This window comes from Schistocerca gregaria, chromosome 4 (genome assembly GCF_023897955.1).
Source record: "Schistocerca gregaria isolate iqSchGreg1 chromosome 4, iqSchGreg1.2, whole genome shotgun sequence".
Classification (NCBI taxonomy): domain Eukaryota; kingdom Metazoa; phylum Arthropoda; class Insecta; order Orthoptera; family Acrididae; genus Schistocerca; species Schistocerca gregaria.
This window is the reverse complement of record NC_064923.1, coordinates 414,069,679-414,085,371: the sequence shown is the minus strand read 5'-3', so window position 1 is coordinate 414,085,371 and position 15,693 is coordinate 414,069,679. Positions and strand designations below refer to the sequence as shown.

Genomic DNA, 15,693 nt, shown 5'->3' with positions numbered 1-15,693 from the left:
ATATGGGGTTTCAGAGCCGAAGACCCACTCGTGTACCATTGATGACTGTACGGCACAAAGCTTTACGTCTCGTCTGGGCCCGTCAACACCAACATTGGACTATTGATGACTGGAAACATATTGTCTGGTCGCATCAGTCTCGTTTCAAATTGTGTCGAGCGGATGGACGTGTACAGATATGGAGACATCATGAATCCATGTCAGCAGGAGACTGTTCAAGCTGGTGGAGGTACTGTAATAGTGTGGGGCGTGTGAAGTTGGAGTGATATGGGACCCCTGATACGCTATGTCATCAAAAGTATCCAGACACCCCTAAAAACATACGTTTTTCACATAAGGTGCATTGTGCTGCCAGATACTTCATATTAGCGACCTCAGTAGTCATTAGACATCGCGAGAGAGCAGAATTGGGCGCTCCACGGAACTCACAGACTTCGAACATAGTCAGGTGATTGGGTGTCACTAGTGTCAAACGTCTATGCGCGAGATTTCCACACTCATAAACATCCCTAGGGCCACTATTTCCTATGTGATAGTGAAGTGGAAACGTGGGTGGACACGTACAGAACAAAATCGTACAGGCCGTTCTCGTCTGTTAACTGAGAGGCCGCCGACAGTTGAAGAGGGTCGTAATGTGTAATAGGCAGACATCTGTCCAGCCCATTCCTTAGGAATTCCAAACTGCATCAGGATCCACTTCAAGTACTATGACAGTTGGGCGGGATGTGTGAAAACTTGAATTTCATTGTCGAGCGGCTGCTCATAAACCACACATCACGCCAGTAAATCCCAAACGACGCCTCGCTTGGTGTAAGTAGCGTAAACATTGGACGGTTGAACAGTAGAAATACGTTGTGTGGAGTGACGAATCGAGGTACACAATGTGGCGATACGATGGCAGGGTGTGGGTATGACGGATGCCCAGTGAACGTCATCTGCCAGCGTGTGTAGTGACAACAGTAAAATTCGGAGGTGGTGGTGTTATGGTGCGGTCGTGTTTTCCATGGAGGGTGCTTGCATCAAATGGTAAATAGTTCAAATGGCTCTGAGAACTATGGGACTTAACATCTGAGGTCATCAGTCCCCTAGAACTTAGAACTACTTAACCTAACTAACCTGCCCGAGGCAGGATTCGAACCTGCGACCGTAGCGGTCGCGCGGTTCCAGACTGAAGCGCCTAGAACCGCTCGGCCACTCCGGCCGGCTGCTTGCATCTCTTGTTGTTTTGTGTGGCACTATAACAGCACTGGCCTACATTGATGTTTTAAGCACCTTCTTGCTTCCCACTGTTGAAGAGCAATTCGGGGATGGCGATTGCATCTTTCAACACGATCGAGCACCTGGTCAAAATGCACGGCCTGTGACGGAGTGGTTATACGACAATAACTTACCTGTAATGGACTGGCCTGCCCAGAGTCCTGACCCGAATCGTATAGCACACGTTTTGGATGTTTTGGAACGCCGGCTTCGTGCCAGGCCTCACCGACCGACATCGATAACTATCCTCAGTGAAGCACTCTGTGAAGAATGGGCTGCCATTCTCCAAGACTGGACGTATGCTTGCGAGAGTGGAAGCTGTCATCAAGGCTAAGGATGGGCCAATACCTTATTGAATTCCAGCATTACCGATGGAGGGTGCTACGAACTTGTAAGTCATTTTTAGGCAGGCGTCCGGATACTTTCGATCACATAGTGTACGTCTAGATACGACTCTGACAGGTAACACGTACGTGAGCATCCTGTGTGATCACCTGCATCCATTCATGACCATTGTAGATTCCGACGGACTTAACAAATTCCAGCAGGACAATGCGACACCCCACAGGTCCAGAATTACTACAGATGACTCGAGGAACATTCTTCTGAGTTTTAGCATACGATGTTCCCGTTTCTTTGGCTCTTCAGTATGTGAAACTAAAAATAAAACAAAACTAAAATACAGTGAGTCTAATTCTAGTTGACCCCGCGCATTGTAACATGGCTGGATCCACCTTGAGCTGCTGTCCGCAAAGTGCTGCGGTTTTTCAATGAGGGTTTAACGTCATCAGTGTCCTACTCGATATTTATAATGGAGATAAGAATTAGTCTCCTGTTCACCGCCGTAGTGTAATGGTGTCCCCCTCGCTTGCTATAGTGCTGCGGTGCGGGTTTGGAGTAACCGTTCGCCTGGATGAATCCTTATCTGGACAAAAGCATCGACGTTGTCCGAAAAGGAACGGACGCATCCGACCATGCAACAAGTTTCCACAGGTCCATCATCCATCCTCGACGATCACATACCTACTCGGTCGTTAATGTCGATGTCATTGTGTGAACATAGGAAACTTAAGAGGTCGTCCTCTGTAGAACCCATGATCAACAACTTGCTCTGAAATACTAGTGCCTGCATCAGCAATGTAGTCCGTACCTAGAGCTGCCATAGATCGTGGCTAACCTGTTTAAATAGTGGGTTCGTCTCCGTCCTCCACGTTCTGTGGCGAAATATGGACATCCAAAATCTTGTCGCCTATTCGTGGTTTCACTGTCTTTCGGCCACTTTCCATAGATCCCCAAGACAGTGGCACTTGAGCATTCGATCAGATCCACCGTTTCCGCGATGCTCGTTCCAAGGCGACGGGCAACAACAATCTGCCTATTGTCAAAGTCGCTTATGCCAGTGCATTTTACGATTTTCGGCCCCTGTCATTACGAGCTTGATTTTGCCGTTCGCCTCTGCTTCGCTTTTAAGCCGCGTCAAATGCCCTTAACGCCACCAGGCAATATTCAGTCTCGTTGTGGGCGGTAAACATACGGTTTGCGGCCATTAGTATGTGTCTGGAAGAACAACGGCAGATTTTGACCCTACTCGCGGTGCAGTATGACCTGACCGTAGGTGTTTCTTACACTTCTGTAGTGCAGCTCCAGAGAACTGATTCTAAAAATTAGTCCGTATAATCGATTTTTCATTTTCTAAGAATTTTTCTACTTCTCCGAAATAGAAGAGTGACGCTATCATCGCCAGCCACGCTCTTCGACTGATCGATATATTTCAACCAATGAAAGGTCTCTGTTGGATTCCTTTCATGTTAATTTCTTAAATCTGTTGCCATTTACGGCATAAATTCCTCTTCTAAATTCACTGTGGTGTTTCTGACTATCTGGGAGGACACTGAGCAGTGTTACTTTTACACATAAACAAGAACGATCTGTCACACTACTACACTTTAAAACACAGTTTATATGTAATTCATGTCACACAGTCTCATACGGAACCTACATCTGCTTTCTTTTATATACAGTATATGATAAGATCCTGTCATTCCCCTTCCCTTCTGTGTGAAAGAATGAATGAGCAAATGTATTTCTAGTTGCATGCTTGATGCTAGCAGACAAGCCTGTCTGCTAGAGAACAGTAGGACCAACGTCGGAACAGGTAGCTACGCTTTCTAAAACCAAAGAGGTTTCTATCCTTAGTATTGTCCTGTCCGTCCCTTGTCATGTTGGTATAGGAAGCTACCTCTCTCGTCACTTCCGTTTTGTATCGGGAAGCACGCTCGGTAGGAGCGCAGGTCAATCGGTCCGTGGCGAGCGTCTGAAGTGGTAAGATCTCCGCCTAAGCGCGTGTCTGCTAAGTCCGTAGGACAATGGATTTCTTAAGTTCAGCCTAACTGAAAATTTAATCACCTTTATTTTAGGTTTAGCTCTAAAGTATATAATGTTATCTTAAATTGCAATGCAGTGTGATTCGAGTGTACAGTTCAGAATATCTTCCGGTAGTTGCTTTGTCACTACTTTGTGAGTAAAGTGGAACCACGTGTTGATCAGTAATTCTAACTAAGATCATCAATCTTAAATGCGAATGTGCGTGAGATTAAAACGTCTCGTCTTGACAATATTTTTCTATATAGCAACTTTTCTTTATGTTTAACCCACGTGGGGTGTACTTTGTGAGACTAGTACCACGTGCTTACATAATTGTTTCACCCATCAGGTTAATAGTAAGACGATAGTAACCAGTTCGAGATTTTTGTTTTTAATTATCAAGATTATTGTGGCGTACACTCTTTGTGTAAACCAAGTTGACCACGTGAAGCATGTAGTGTAATCATCAAAGTAGCCCTCGGCTATTCTTTTCGGGAAGATTTCACAGAGAGTTAGTATGAATTCAGTATACCAGTGTGTGGTAATTACATGACGGACAGGATTGCGCTACGAATGTAACTTCTTCAGGTGAAAATTGAATCGGTTGGTTGTGGTTAACTTCCTCTTGCATATGTGTCAATGTTCTTCTTGTGGTATTTTATGAATGCAGTGTTGTATGTAGTCTCCCAATCTTGGCTCCATATTTGATGTGTTCCATAAGATTACAAACTCACATTTTCACAATCCTAAATAAGGCACCAGATTAGTTATGACTCAAGTTTAATATGCTGAAATTTCAATGATCAATGTTAAAATAAATTTCCAAATATAAACTGATTTATTTCTTTTTATTTAAATTCTCTTTTTTATATAAGTATCACCGGTTTTCCTATGGCTGTTAAAAGATTATAATTAATGTTAGTCTGGTTGGAAATTTGGTAAGCTAGTCTGGATACCTGGTGAAACAGTTGCTCGGTAATGCAACGTTAACTTCCTCAGATAGCTCACACCTTTTAACCCGCTTTTATTGTCTATCAGCACCGCTTTCACATCAAATTAATGCAACAACATTACACCAAGTGTAGTCGTATATTGGTTAAGATACTGGTCTCTGTAGTCAGGCTTCAGTTCCCAATCGGACACGTTCATTTACGTTTTCTTTGGCTTTTTATATCTAAATGATTACTCTGGAATTCACAGTTAAGTTCATAGCAAGAGATTTCATCGAACCACATTTAAGCTCCTTCTCTACCATTCCACTCAAAGAACAGCACGCGGGAAAACCGAACATTTTAATCTTTCCGTCTTTCCATGCGAGCTCTGATTTTTCTGATTTTGATGATCATTTCTCCCTATGCAGGTGCATACAGATCTGTATCTCCAGGCGTCAAGCTGCCACCACCCAGCACAAACAGCCGGTGTTCTCAGAACCTTAATACATCGAGCGTATGTAATATCGGATGATGAAAACCTCCACGCAGAATTAGAACACTTGCAGAAGGTTTTTAAAGAGAATGGCTACACTTCACGCCAAATAAGAAAGGCCATGCGCAACTGTCATAACAAGAAGCAGCGCACTGAGGACGCTGATGACGACTTTAAATCAACTGCGTTTCTTCCATACGCCGGGAATGTGTCGTCGAAAATAGGCCGATTACTGAAGAAGAATAAAATCAAGGTTATCTTCCGTCCACCAGCAAAGAACCAGGCCCTGGTTGGATCCGTTAAAGACGATTTACAACTGAAGAAAGCAGGCGTCTACAAAATTCCCTGTGAATGTGGCTCTGCATATATTGGCCAGACGACAAGAACTGTCCATGAACGATGTACAGAACATGAAAGATACACCCGTCTGCTGCAACCGTCAAAATCGGCAGTAGCATAGCACTGTATTTCATTGGGACATTCAATGGAATGCAATGGAACAAAAATTTTAGCTCCGGTTTCCGGATTTTGGGATTCCGTAATAAGGAATCAGTGGAAATGCGTCTTGCCGATAATCTTATAAATCGTGACAACGGCTTTCAACTGGATAAAAATTGGAATCCTGTTATTAAAATTATACAATCACAGCGGAATAGACATCGTCATTCGGTACTCAATGACTAGATGATCTTTTACTTTCACCACCGAGGGCAGCACGTACAACTCGGCTATACCGCGCATGTCAACACGTGACGCATGCGCTGTAGGATGCCAGTACATTTCGCATGCGCGAGATTCGGCATAAATATCGCGAGTGCACCTGGGCTCTTCAGTAGTTGTGTACTCACCTGATGATGGACGGACGTCTCTGGGCCGAAATATCGTGGCAGAATGTCGACGGTTGTATATGATTTCTAAGAATGGAGCTACTGTGTCAACATAATCTGAAAGGGACGTGACTGGTAAAGGCTATACAATCCTGAATAATGCAGGCTATTTCCGACTTGATTCATTTATAAATACCACGACTGATTCCTTAGAGAATTCTTTTCCGATCGAAGCTGCAGCTTCGTATATAATGACTTTGACATGGGCTTGATTTTAAATCTACACGTCCGCCCTTCCTTTTTCATGTAGCCGATAACAGTTTGATGTCGAAACCTCAGTTACAGTGTCGACATAAACTGGAAACAGAGCATTAAAACCAGACCTTTGTGGTAAATGATAAAGAAACGATGATGATGATGATTGGTATGTGGAGCGCTCAACTGCGTGGTCATCAGTGGCCGTACTAAGTCCTAATTCTTTCACAGTCAAGTTTTTACATAGTCCATGAGCCACTATCACGAATGATGATGATGATGATGGTGATGAAAATACAAACACCCAGTCCTCGGACAGAGAAAATCCCCAACCCGCTCGGGAATCGAACCCGGGACCTTGTGATCCAGAGGCCGCAACCCTAGCCACTAGGCCACGAGCTGCGAACTGAAAGAGACACGATAACTTAAGTTATGAGCATGCCATCAAACAGGTGATTTCGCGCTAACTCTCAGGCGTCCCGAAAAGCACAGAAATAACGGTATTCATTTTTGAAATTTCGGGAGCAATATTAACAATGTGCGATGATGGAATGAAGCGTCAGCCAACACGGTTTCATGTAATCTCTTTTTTTTATTCCTGCTGTGATCGATTTTACACACCTCCACCTGTCTGCAGACCGCTAGATTGAAATACTATACAGGACATGACACTGTATGAGCATTAGTAGCTTATCGCTTCGTTCTGTGCCGTCTGGAATGGCGCGAAATGTATGCCACGTGCTTTGCGAATACAAGCGCTAGGCAAAAAAGTGAAGCAAAAACACTCATGCAATTATAGGCGGACTGAATGTCGTAATCTGGAATGTAAATAACACGGCAATTCCCATGAAGTGCTCTTGCCTGCCATTCAATAGCCCAAATAACCTCTGCAATTATTTCAGTCTGCCCCTTAAAGGAAGTCATTTCCTCGCGTATGCTGTTCGTTTATTTTGAAGTATTTTATTATTTAGCAATTAACTAATTATACCCTTAGGTTATTAGCGAGCTATATGAACAACAAAAATTGTTATCAGTGTGGGGCACCTGTAGAACATGTGGTGGCTTTCCTAACAAGAGTTTCGCACGACTGAATTGGGTACGAGTACAGCTATCACAGATTTTAAATCCACATGTAAAATGCAAAAAGGGTAACGCTTATGCGGGTTTTGTCATTGTTTCAGCATCCATGAAACGTTAGAATACTGAAGTGGAAGCACACTGTGTGACGATGTAGCTTGTAATGCCCAAGGATACTAAATTAGGCAGCTGCTAAATAATGAAATAAAGTGGTTATTTCAGTGTAAAAGAACAGCATACGCAGGAAAATGCCACGCCCTAAGAAATTTACATCGTCTGTGGATTGATACATAAAAATGCCTTGCGTTCCACTACGCCAGAATGGAACTATTGCATTAAGCTAATTGCAGGAAATCATTAAATTTAACATAAGGGAAACTGAGGAGTACGTGGTCTCATTTTACGAAAGGCAGTTATAAGACATTAATTATCCTGATAAAAAGGTAAAGTTTCGTTTCCAGATAATCTCTGAATCAGCCTATCGATAAAGTAGAGTAATATACGATAATTCGTTTTCGGCAGCACCGAGAATGTCGCACCTGTATCAGGCTAATGGAGACGGAAAAAGAGTCATCTGGATTAGACTGACACAGCTACAACATTTTTTATAGTGTCATAAACGAGTTACCGCACGATACTCTGCTTTAGTAATAGGCTGATTCTTTTTATTTTGACTCCTCTAACTGCGAGTTAGGTACTGTAGCTCCAGGATTTCGTTGGGTAGCAAGATTTCAGACACGAATCTGGAAAAAAATGTGTTACGTAACTTTACCTTTTTGTTGCGATAATTAAAAACATTGTGACTAACTGTCGTAAAAAGATACATGCATTGCTCTGAGGTTGAATTTCTGCTCCATTTTCTTTTGGATGCTCTGGCGGTGTTTTGCGGTACTGTGGTGCCGAGATGTTAGAGTGTATAATGATTGCAGACATGAGGCTGCACACCACAAATTCATTATGTGGCTTTACGTATTAGAGGTGACAATTAAAACAATCTTCTTATAATAGGTCATCGTATAACTAGCTAGGTAAGTCATTTCAGAGGTTGGAGAAAGCGGACGCATATCACCTTCAATAGCACTCTCGTGCTCCGACCAGCCTACATGTTGAGGACAGCTTTGCCTTTTATCCTTAACTTCGTCATTCTAAAGGAAGTATTCCAGTCAACACTATCAAAAGCTTTATCTGTATACACGATTGCTATAAATGTGGATTGTAGATCATGCAACTACAGAAAAGCGTAAGGGCTAGGGGCAGTGCTCGCTAGAGGCAGTGAAGCGTTGCAGCAAGCCAGTCGTAGGTAGGGCGAGTTTCCTGCCGGGAAGAACGGAACACAGTCGTGAGTGCGTGACAGCTCAAGTGGGCGGCTGGGCGGTCGTTTGCATGCGCCCGCGGGCAGCAGCGCGTTCCTACATTCACTGATGGCTCACGCCGGGGCTTTGTGCGGTGTAACAGAGTACCAGATAAGAGGAACGGCACTGCTGGATTGTTCACTGATCTGTCTATCTACAGAAAGCATCGTTGTGGCACACCTTAAGAAAACACAAAATGATTCCGACAAAAATTCCGCATGTCTTAATGAATGATATCTCTCTTTAAATGTGGTTAATGCAAGATAATGCCTCCAACGAAGAGAAAAGGTTATGAAACAACTGTCAGATATGGTAGGCAGCACTACTATTTTGTTCGCAGACGGTGTCGCTGTCCACCATAAAATATGCTTGTTACACGAACATAGGAAGTACATAAATATTTAGAATAAAAGTCCACTTGGTACCTTTCTTTAAATGTGGGTAAATGCAGGGAAAGGCCGATAACAAGAGTGAGAACCCGATGGTATCCAAGCGAACGCCTGTAGGACGTAACGTCGTTTGAATACAGGGTGTTACAAAAAGGTACGGCCAAACTTTCAGGAAACATTCCTCACACACAAAGAAAGAAAATATATTACGTGGACATGTGTCCGGAAACTCTTACTTTCCATATTAGAGCTCATTTTATTACTTCTCTTCAAATCACATTAATCCTGGAATGGAAACACACAGCAACAGAACGTACCAGCGTGACTTCAAACACTTTGTTACAGGAAATGTTCAAAATGTCCTCCGTTAGCGAGGATACATGCATCCACCCTCCGTCGCATGGAATCCCTGCTGCGCTGATGCAGCCCTGGAGAATGGCGTATTGTATCATAGCCGTCCACAATACGAGCACGAAGAGTCTCTACATTTGGTACCGGGGTTGTGTAGACAAGAGCTTTCAAATGCTCCCATAAATGAAAGTCAAGAAGGTTGAGGTCAGGAGAGCGTGGAGGCCATGGAATTGGTCCGCCTCTACAAAACCATCGGTCACCGAATCTGTTGTTGAGAAGCGTACGAACACTTCGACTGAAATGTGCAGGAGCTCCATCGTGCATGAACAGGTAGAGTATCCCGTATGAAATCATGGTAACGTGCTCCATTGAGCGTAGGTGGAAGAACATACTGACGAAAGTAAAATGAGCTGTAACATGGACATTAAGCGCTTCCGGACGCATGTCCACATAACATCTTTTCTTTATTTGTGTGTGAGGAATGTTTCCTGAAAGTTTGGCCGTACCCTTTTGTAACACCCTGTATTCACTGAAGACCCAAAGAAACCGGTACACCTGCCTAATACTGTGTAGGGCCGCCGCGAGCAAGCAGAAGTGCAGCAACGCGACGTGGCATGGACTCTATTAATGTCTGAAGTAGTGCTGGAGGGAACTGACACCACGAATTCTGCAGGGCTTTCCATAAATCCGTAAGAGTTCGGGGTGGTGGAGATCTCTTCTGAACGCCACTTTGCAAGGCATCCCAGATACAGGCTCAATAATGTTCATGTCTGTGGAGTGTGGTGGCTAGCGGAAGTGTTTAAATTCAGAAGAATGTTCCTGGAGCACTCTGTAGCTAATCTGGACGTTTGGGTGTCGCATTGTCCTGCTGCTATTTCCTAAGTCTGTCGGAACGCACAATGGACATGAATGGATGCAGGTGATCCGACAGGATACTTACTTACATGACACTTGTCAGAGTTGTATCTAGACATATCAGGAATCTCATATCACTCCAACTACTGTACACGCCCCACACCATTACAGAGCCTCCACCAGCTTGAACAGTCCCCTACTGACATGCAGGGTAGTGGCCGAGCGACTCTAGTCGCTTCAGTCAGGAACCGCGCTGCTGCTACGGTCGCAGGTTCGTATCCTGCCTCGGACATGGATGTGTGTGATATTCGTAGGTTGGTTTGCTTTCAGTAGTTCTAAGTCTACTGGACTGATAACCTCAGATTTAAGTCCCATAGTGCTTAGAGCCATTTGAACAATTTTGTGACATATAGGGTCCACGGGTTCTTGATGTTGCCTCCATACCCGTACACGCCCATCCGCTCGATACAATTTGAAACGAGACTCGTCAGACCAGGCGACATGTTTCCAGTTATCAACAGTCCAATGTCGGTGCTGACGGGCCCAGACGAGGCGTAAAGGTTTGTGTCGTGCTGTCATCAAGGGTACACGGGTTGGTATTCGACTCCGAAAGCCCCTACTGGTGATGTTTCGTTGAATAGTTCGCACGCTGACACTTGTTGATGGCCCAGTACTGAAATCTGCAGCAATTTGCGGAAGGGTTGCACTTCTGTCACGTTGAACGATTCTCTTCAGTCGTCGTTCCCTTTCTTGCAGCGATGTCGCAGATTGGATGTATTACCGGACTCCTGATATCTCGGTACACACGTGAAATGGTCGTAAGTGAAAATCCCCTGTTCATCGCTACCTCGGAGATGATGTGTTCCATAGCTCGTGCGCTGACTGTAACACCACGTTCAAACTCATTTATATCTTGATATCCTGCCATTATAGCATCAGTAACCGATCTAACAAGTGCTCCGGACACTTGCCTTATATAGGCGTTGCCGACCGCAGCACCGTTTTCTACCTGGTATTTGAATACGCAAGCCTACACCAGTGTCTTTGGTGCTTCAGTGTAGCGGTGTCCATAACGTAAGGATGAAAATAACTTTGGTTACATCATGTTCGACATTTTTCTGGGTGAATCGTGTTCCCAAATCACGATACATGAGGGTACGTTCAGCATTGTCAAACACGATTCTTTTGGTGGTTCACGCGTTGTTGTGTGGCGAAGCATAATGTTGCGTAGAGATACTGATCTCCTAATATTTGATCACGGTTCTCTCGCCGGTCAACTTTATAATGAGACTATAATCCTTCACCGAGGGAGATGCTGCAGTTGTTAGCTCGATGGACTCGAATTCAGGAGGACGGCGGTTAAAATCCCCTTCCGGCCATACAGATTTAGGTTTTCAGTGATTTCCTTAAATCGCTTCAGGCAAATGCCGGTGTGGTTCATTCGCAATTGACACAGCCAATTTCCTTCCCCATCCCATGTAATGACTTCAATGTCGACGGGACGTTAAAGTCTAATCTTCCGTTGTTTAAAAAATGTTCAAATGTGTGTGAAATCTTATGGGACTTAACCGCTAAGGTCATCAGTCCCTAAACTTACACACTACTTAACCTAAATTATCCTAAGGGCAAACACACAAACCCATGCCCGAGCGAGGACTCGAACCTCCGCCGGGACCAGCCGCACAGTCCATGACTGCAGCGCCTGATACCGCTCGGCTAATCCCGCATGGCTTCCGTTGTTCTTTCTTCTGTACTCCTTCCCCACGTGCTTGTTTCCAGCTGTGCATTCTGCTCTGACTTCGGTTATATGGTTGACAAAGCGCGACCGCACCGAACTGCGCAAGTGGAATATGTCTTGGAGTGAGGGATATTCGGCGAATGGACTGGACTGCCCTTTCCCCAGACTTAAATCCCATAGAGCATATGTAGACTGCGTTGGGAAGAAGTACTGCAGCTCGTCCACATGCACCAACGACCACACAAAAGTTGTCAACCGCGCTGATGTAGGAATGTAACATCCAACGACACGAACGCCTTACTAACCTTGTGGCCGCATGGAAACACATGGCAGAGCAGGCATTGCCGTCCGTGGTCACACACCTTTTAAGAACCATGTGCCGCCGTTTGTAATGTCCACGGGACCTTCATGAATCGCGGTAACTTCACAGAAAAAGTTTCATCGAGCTATGTTACATGGCGGCAGGGACGGAGCCCCTCCACCGTTTCTAGGCCCCCGGTTAACACACAAGTTATGGGAAAGTTACTTTCGTGCTTAAGTTTTGCACACCAAGTGTTTAGCGGTAGTAAATTTTAGCAAGATACGATATGAAATACGACGAACATGTGTGATCAACATTAGGAAAAGCTAAATGGTTCAAATGGCTCTGAGTACTATGGGGCTTATCATCTGAGGTCATCAGTCCCCTAGAACTTAGATCTACTTAAACCTAACTAACTACTTAAACCTAACTAACCTAAGGACATCACACACATCCATGCCCGAGGCAGTATTCGAACCTGCGACCGTAGCGGTCGCGCGGTTCCAGACTGAAGCGCCTAGAACCGCTTGGCCACACCGGTTGATTAGGAAAAACGAATGGAAAACATAATTTACTGGAAAGATACTGGCAATGTCCAGAGTCCAGTGCATCTGTAAAGAAAATGCATACGAGAAGCTAGTGCGACCATTTCTAGGCCATTTTCCAGTGCTTTGGAACGCCAACAAACAGCCAACTATTTTGGATAAAAGTTGGTAGAATTCATTATAGCCCATACGAAAGTGTACCTGGGAACTTGTGTGTTAACCGGGGGCCTAGAAACGGTGGAGGGGCTCCGTCCCTGCCGCAGCCGCAGTGGTCCACAACCCCACGACTACCACATTCCACTTAACCCCTCCGCCGCAGCACACCTAACCACTCTTGCAGGGTTATTGTGCCTTTCGGCCCCCGGTGGCCCCCCCCCCCCCCCCCCCCACCCCTCCCCCCAAGAGAACGTCTCACACCAGAGGAGTGTAACCCCTACGTTTGCGTGGTAAAGTAATGGTGGTGTACGCGTACGTGGAGAACTTGGTTGCGCAGCAATAGCCGACATAGTGTGGAATAAGGGGAACCAACCCGCATTCGCCGAGGCAGATGGAAAACCGCCTAAAAACCATCCACAGACAGGCTGGCTCACCGGACCTCGACACAAGTCTGCCGGGCGGATTCGTGCCGCGTATCAGACGCTCCTTCCCAGTCCGGAAAGCGGTGCGTGAGACCGCACGGCAACTGGTAACTTAAAAGGGAAACCTTGAAATAAAGATGACATCGTTGTCACGAAACGCTGTTGGGGAACATTTAGAAGAACCTGCATTCGAGAAAGACTCTGCGAGAATTCTACTGCCATAACTATATCTCTCACGTAGAAGTCACGAGTATAAAATAAGAGAAACTAAGTCGCGTACAGAGACGTATCGATATTTTTCCATCGCTCAATATGCGAATAAAATAGTAGAGAAAAAGGCTAGTATTGGAATGAATTTTTTCAAAAGAAATATTAATCAGGCATTCAGAATATTGTGAACCAAATGCTCGCACCACAACATTTCGATTTATCTGGTAAAACGTCTTGAGTGTTGGTGCAGACCTTTCATTAAATTCCCTCAACTCAGTTTGTATCTTATCCCCCGTTCTTTCAATAATAAAATTTTATCATCCCACTATATTACTGTTTTTTTTAATTTTCTACGAAATGTGTGACACCGTTATCACAGAAGATAGCTATCAAAGAACATTTGCGAGCCGTATTTGTTGGAGAGTTTTGAAAAAGAAAGGCTTCAAGAATTATGGATGTTGCAGCCACACAAAATCACGAAATTTCACGCTGTCCGGAATTTCGAAAAAAAATAGCTGCATTACTAACTCAGATCTGGTATCTGCTGCAGGGCGGTCAAAATAAAAGTGTTTCGAAAAATATCTACAATGATCTCGAGCCCTTTTCGTCCAGTTTCGGTTTTTATTCGCTAAAGAGCCCGTTTCGCGGCATCGTGTCACTTTGCAGACTTTGCGCGACACTTGCCTAAACACTTACAGTCTTAAACTCTTGCACAAACAGTATTGTGCTTCGCATTAACATTCAACAATGAACCCGCGCTATATAATTACGAGCAACATTTTCTGTTACATTCAGTTGGTCACTAAACACGGCTGCTCCTCTCACTCAGTCACACGTAAAGACTACAGCCTGGATTTGATGTAATTACACATTCCGTTCCTTTATATGTAGTTATAACAAAAGCTAAAAGCCGACGAATTACACTGAAAGAATCCTTATCTCAAAGTTTTAAATTATATATTTTTACATTTTTGAGGCATAATACATATTTCATATTATGTTGTATAATTTTACATATTCTAATATTATCGCAAAATTGTTATACATTTTCGAAGTCCCATACATTTTCGTTACATAGCAAAAATGGAAAAAATAAAATTAAGTTTTATAGTTTTACTTCTACTGTCGTCAGTCCCATTACACTGAAAGCTAAATTTGCACAAGGTCGGTGCGGTCAACAATGACTCGTTTTGAACGCCTTTTTCTTCACACTGTGTGACAGTTAGCCGAATTTAAGTTAACCATGGCACCGGTTGCGTCTTCGTTGTCATCGAAGCTGAAAACATGGATTTCTGTGGACAGTGCTTTAACCACTGATGGTAAACTAGTCATCTGCCAAAATTTTGATAAAGTTATAGGATGTACGAAGAAATGTCAATTGAACATTTACGAAGCAATCGACTTCTTCAAATAAACAGTTTCTACTTACACAGTTGCAAGGACAGCATTCATCATCTATAGTGTATTTTACAAAAAAAAAGGTTTGCATTGTTTCCAGGGAACATATTGTGGAACAAACTTCGGGTACCTGAATTAAAACATTTCTTACAGAAATACTGTAACTGAAACATTCCCAACGAACCTATTCTCAGGAAGAATTGCCCGATTCTTTCTATGTTGACATTTTAGAAAAAACAAGGCTGACATTAGCAAGTCACCTGTATGGATTATTGCTGATGAGACGATGGAGGCTGTAGGTCGTTTCATCATTATCCTAATTGTGGGCGAGTTGAACTCTGAGGCAGCATCTAAAGCCTATTTAATTTATTGTAAACGTTTGTAGGCAACAACTAGTTCAACAATTTTTATATTCATTAATGGTGGGCTAAGTTTCTATGGCCAGATGTAAAAGGAGAGAGGTCCTACTGATGTGGGCAGATGCAAATCCATACTATTGAAAGCAGGGAAATTGGTTAACGTATTTTATCCAGTCTTAGTGTATGTTAAGTGTAGAGCCCATGCATTGCAGCGAATGGCAGAGACAGTTTATCAGTTCACAGAAGCAAATACACTGATATCAGCAACGAAGGAGGTTTTCATGAAATGTTTTTATATTACAAGCAGCAGCTACCTGATGTACCTCTGCCTATGGAGCCAGCGATAGTGGGCAACATGGACTGAAGCTGTGATTTTATACGTTTGATCCTGCAGTGTCTGTCAGTGAATCCT

The 15,693-nt window shown here is 43.9% G+C and overlaps 2 protein-coding genes across 3 annotated transcripts in view; one reads left to right on the top strand and one right to left on the bottom strand.

The window, feature by feature from the left end:
- LOC126267077 (L-lactate dehydrogenase-like) overlaps window positions 1-15,693 on the top strand; it is a 489,630-nt gene that overhangs the window by 81,116 nt on the left and 392,821 nt on the right. The gene's annotated exons all lie outside the window — the stretch shown is intronic.
- Window positions 1-15,693, bottom strand: part of LOC126267078 (uncharacterized) — a 219,311-nt gene that overhangs the window by 99,608 nt on the left and 104,010 nt on the right. The gene's annotated exons all lie outside the window — the stretch shown is intronic.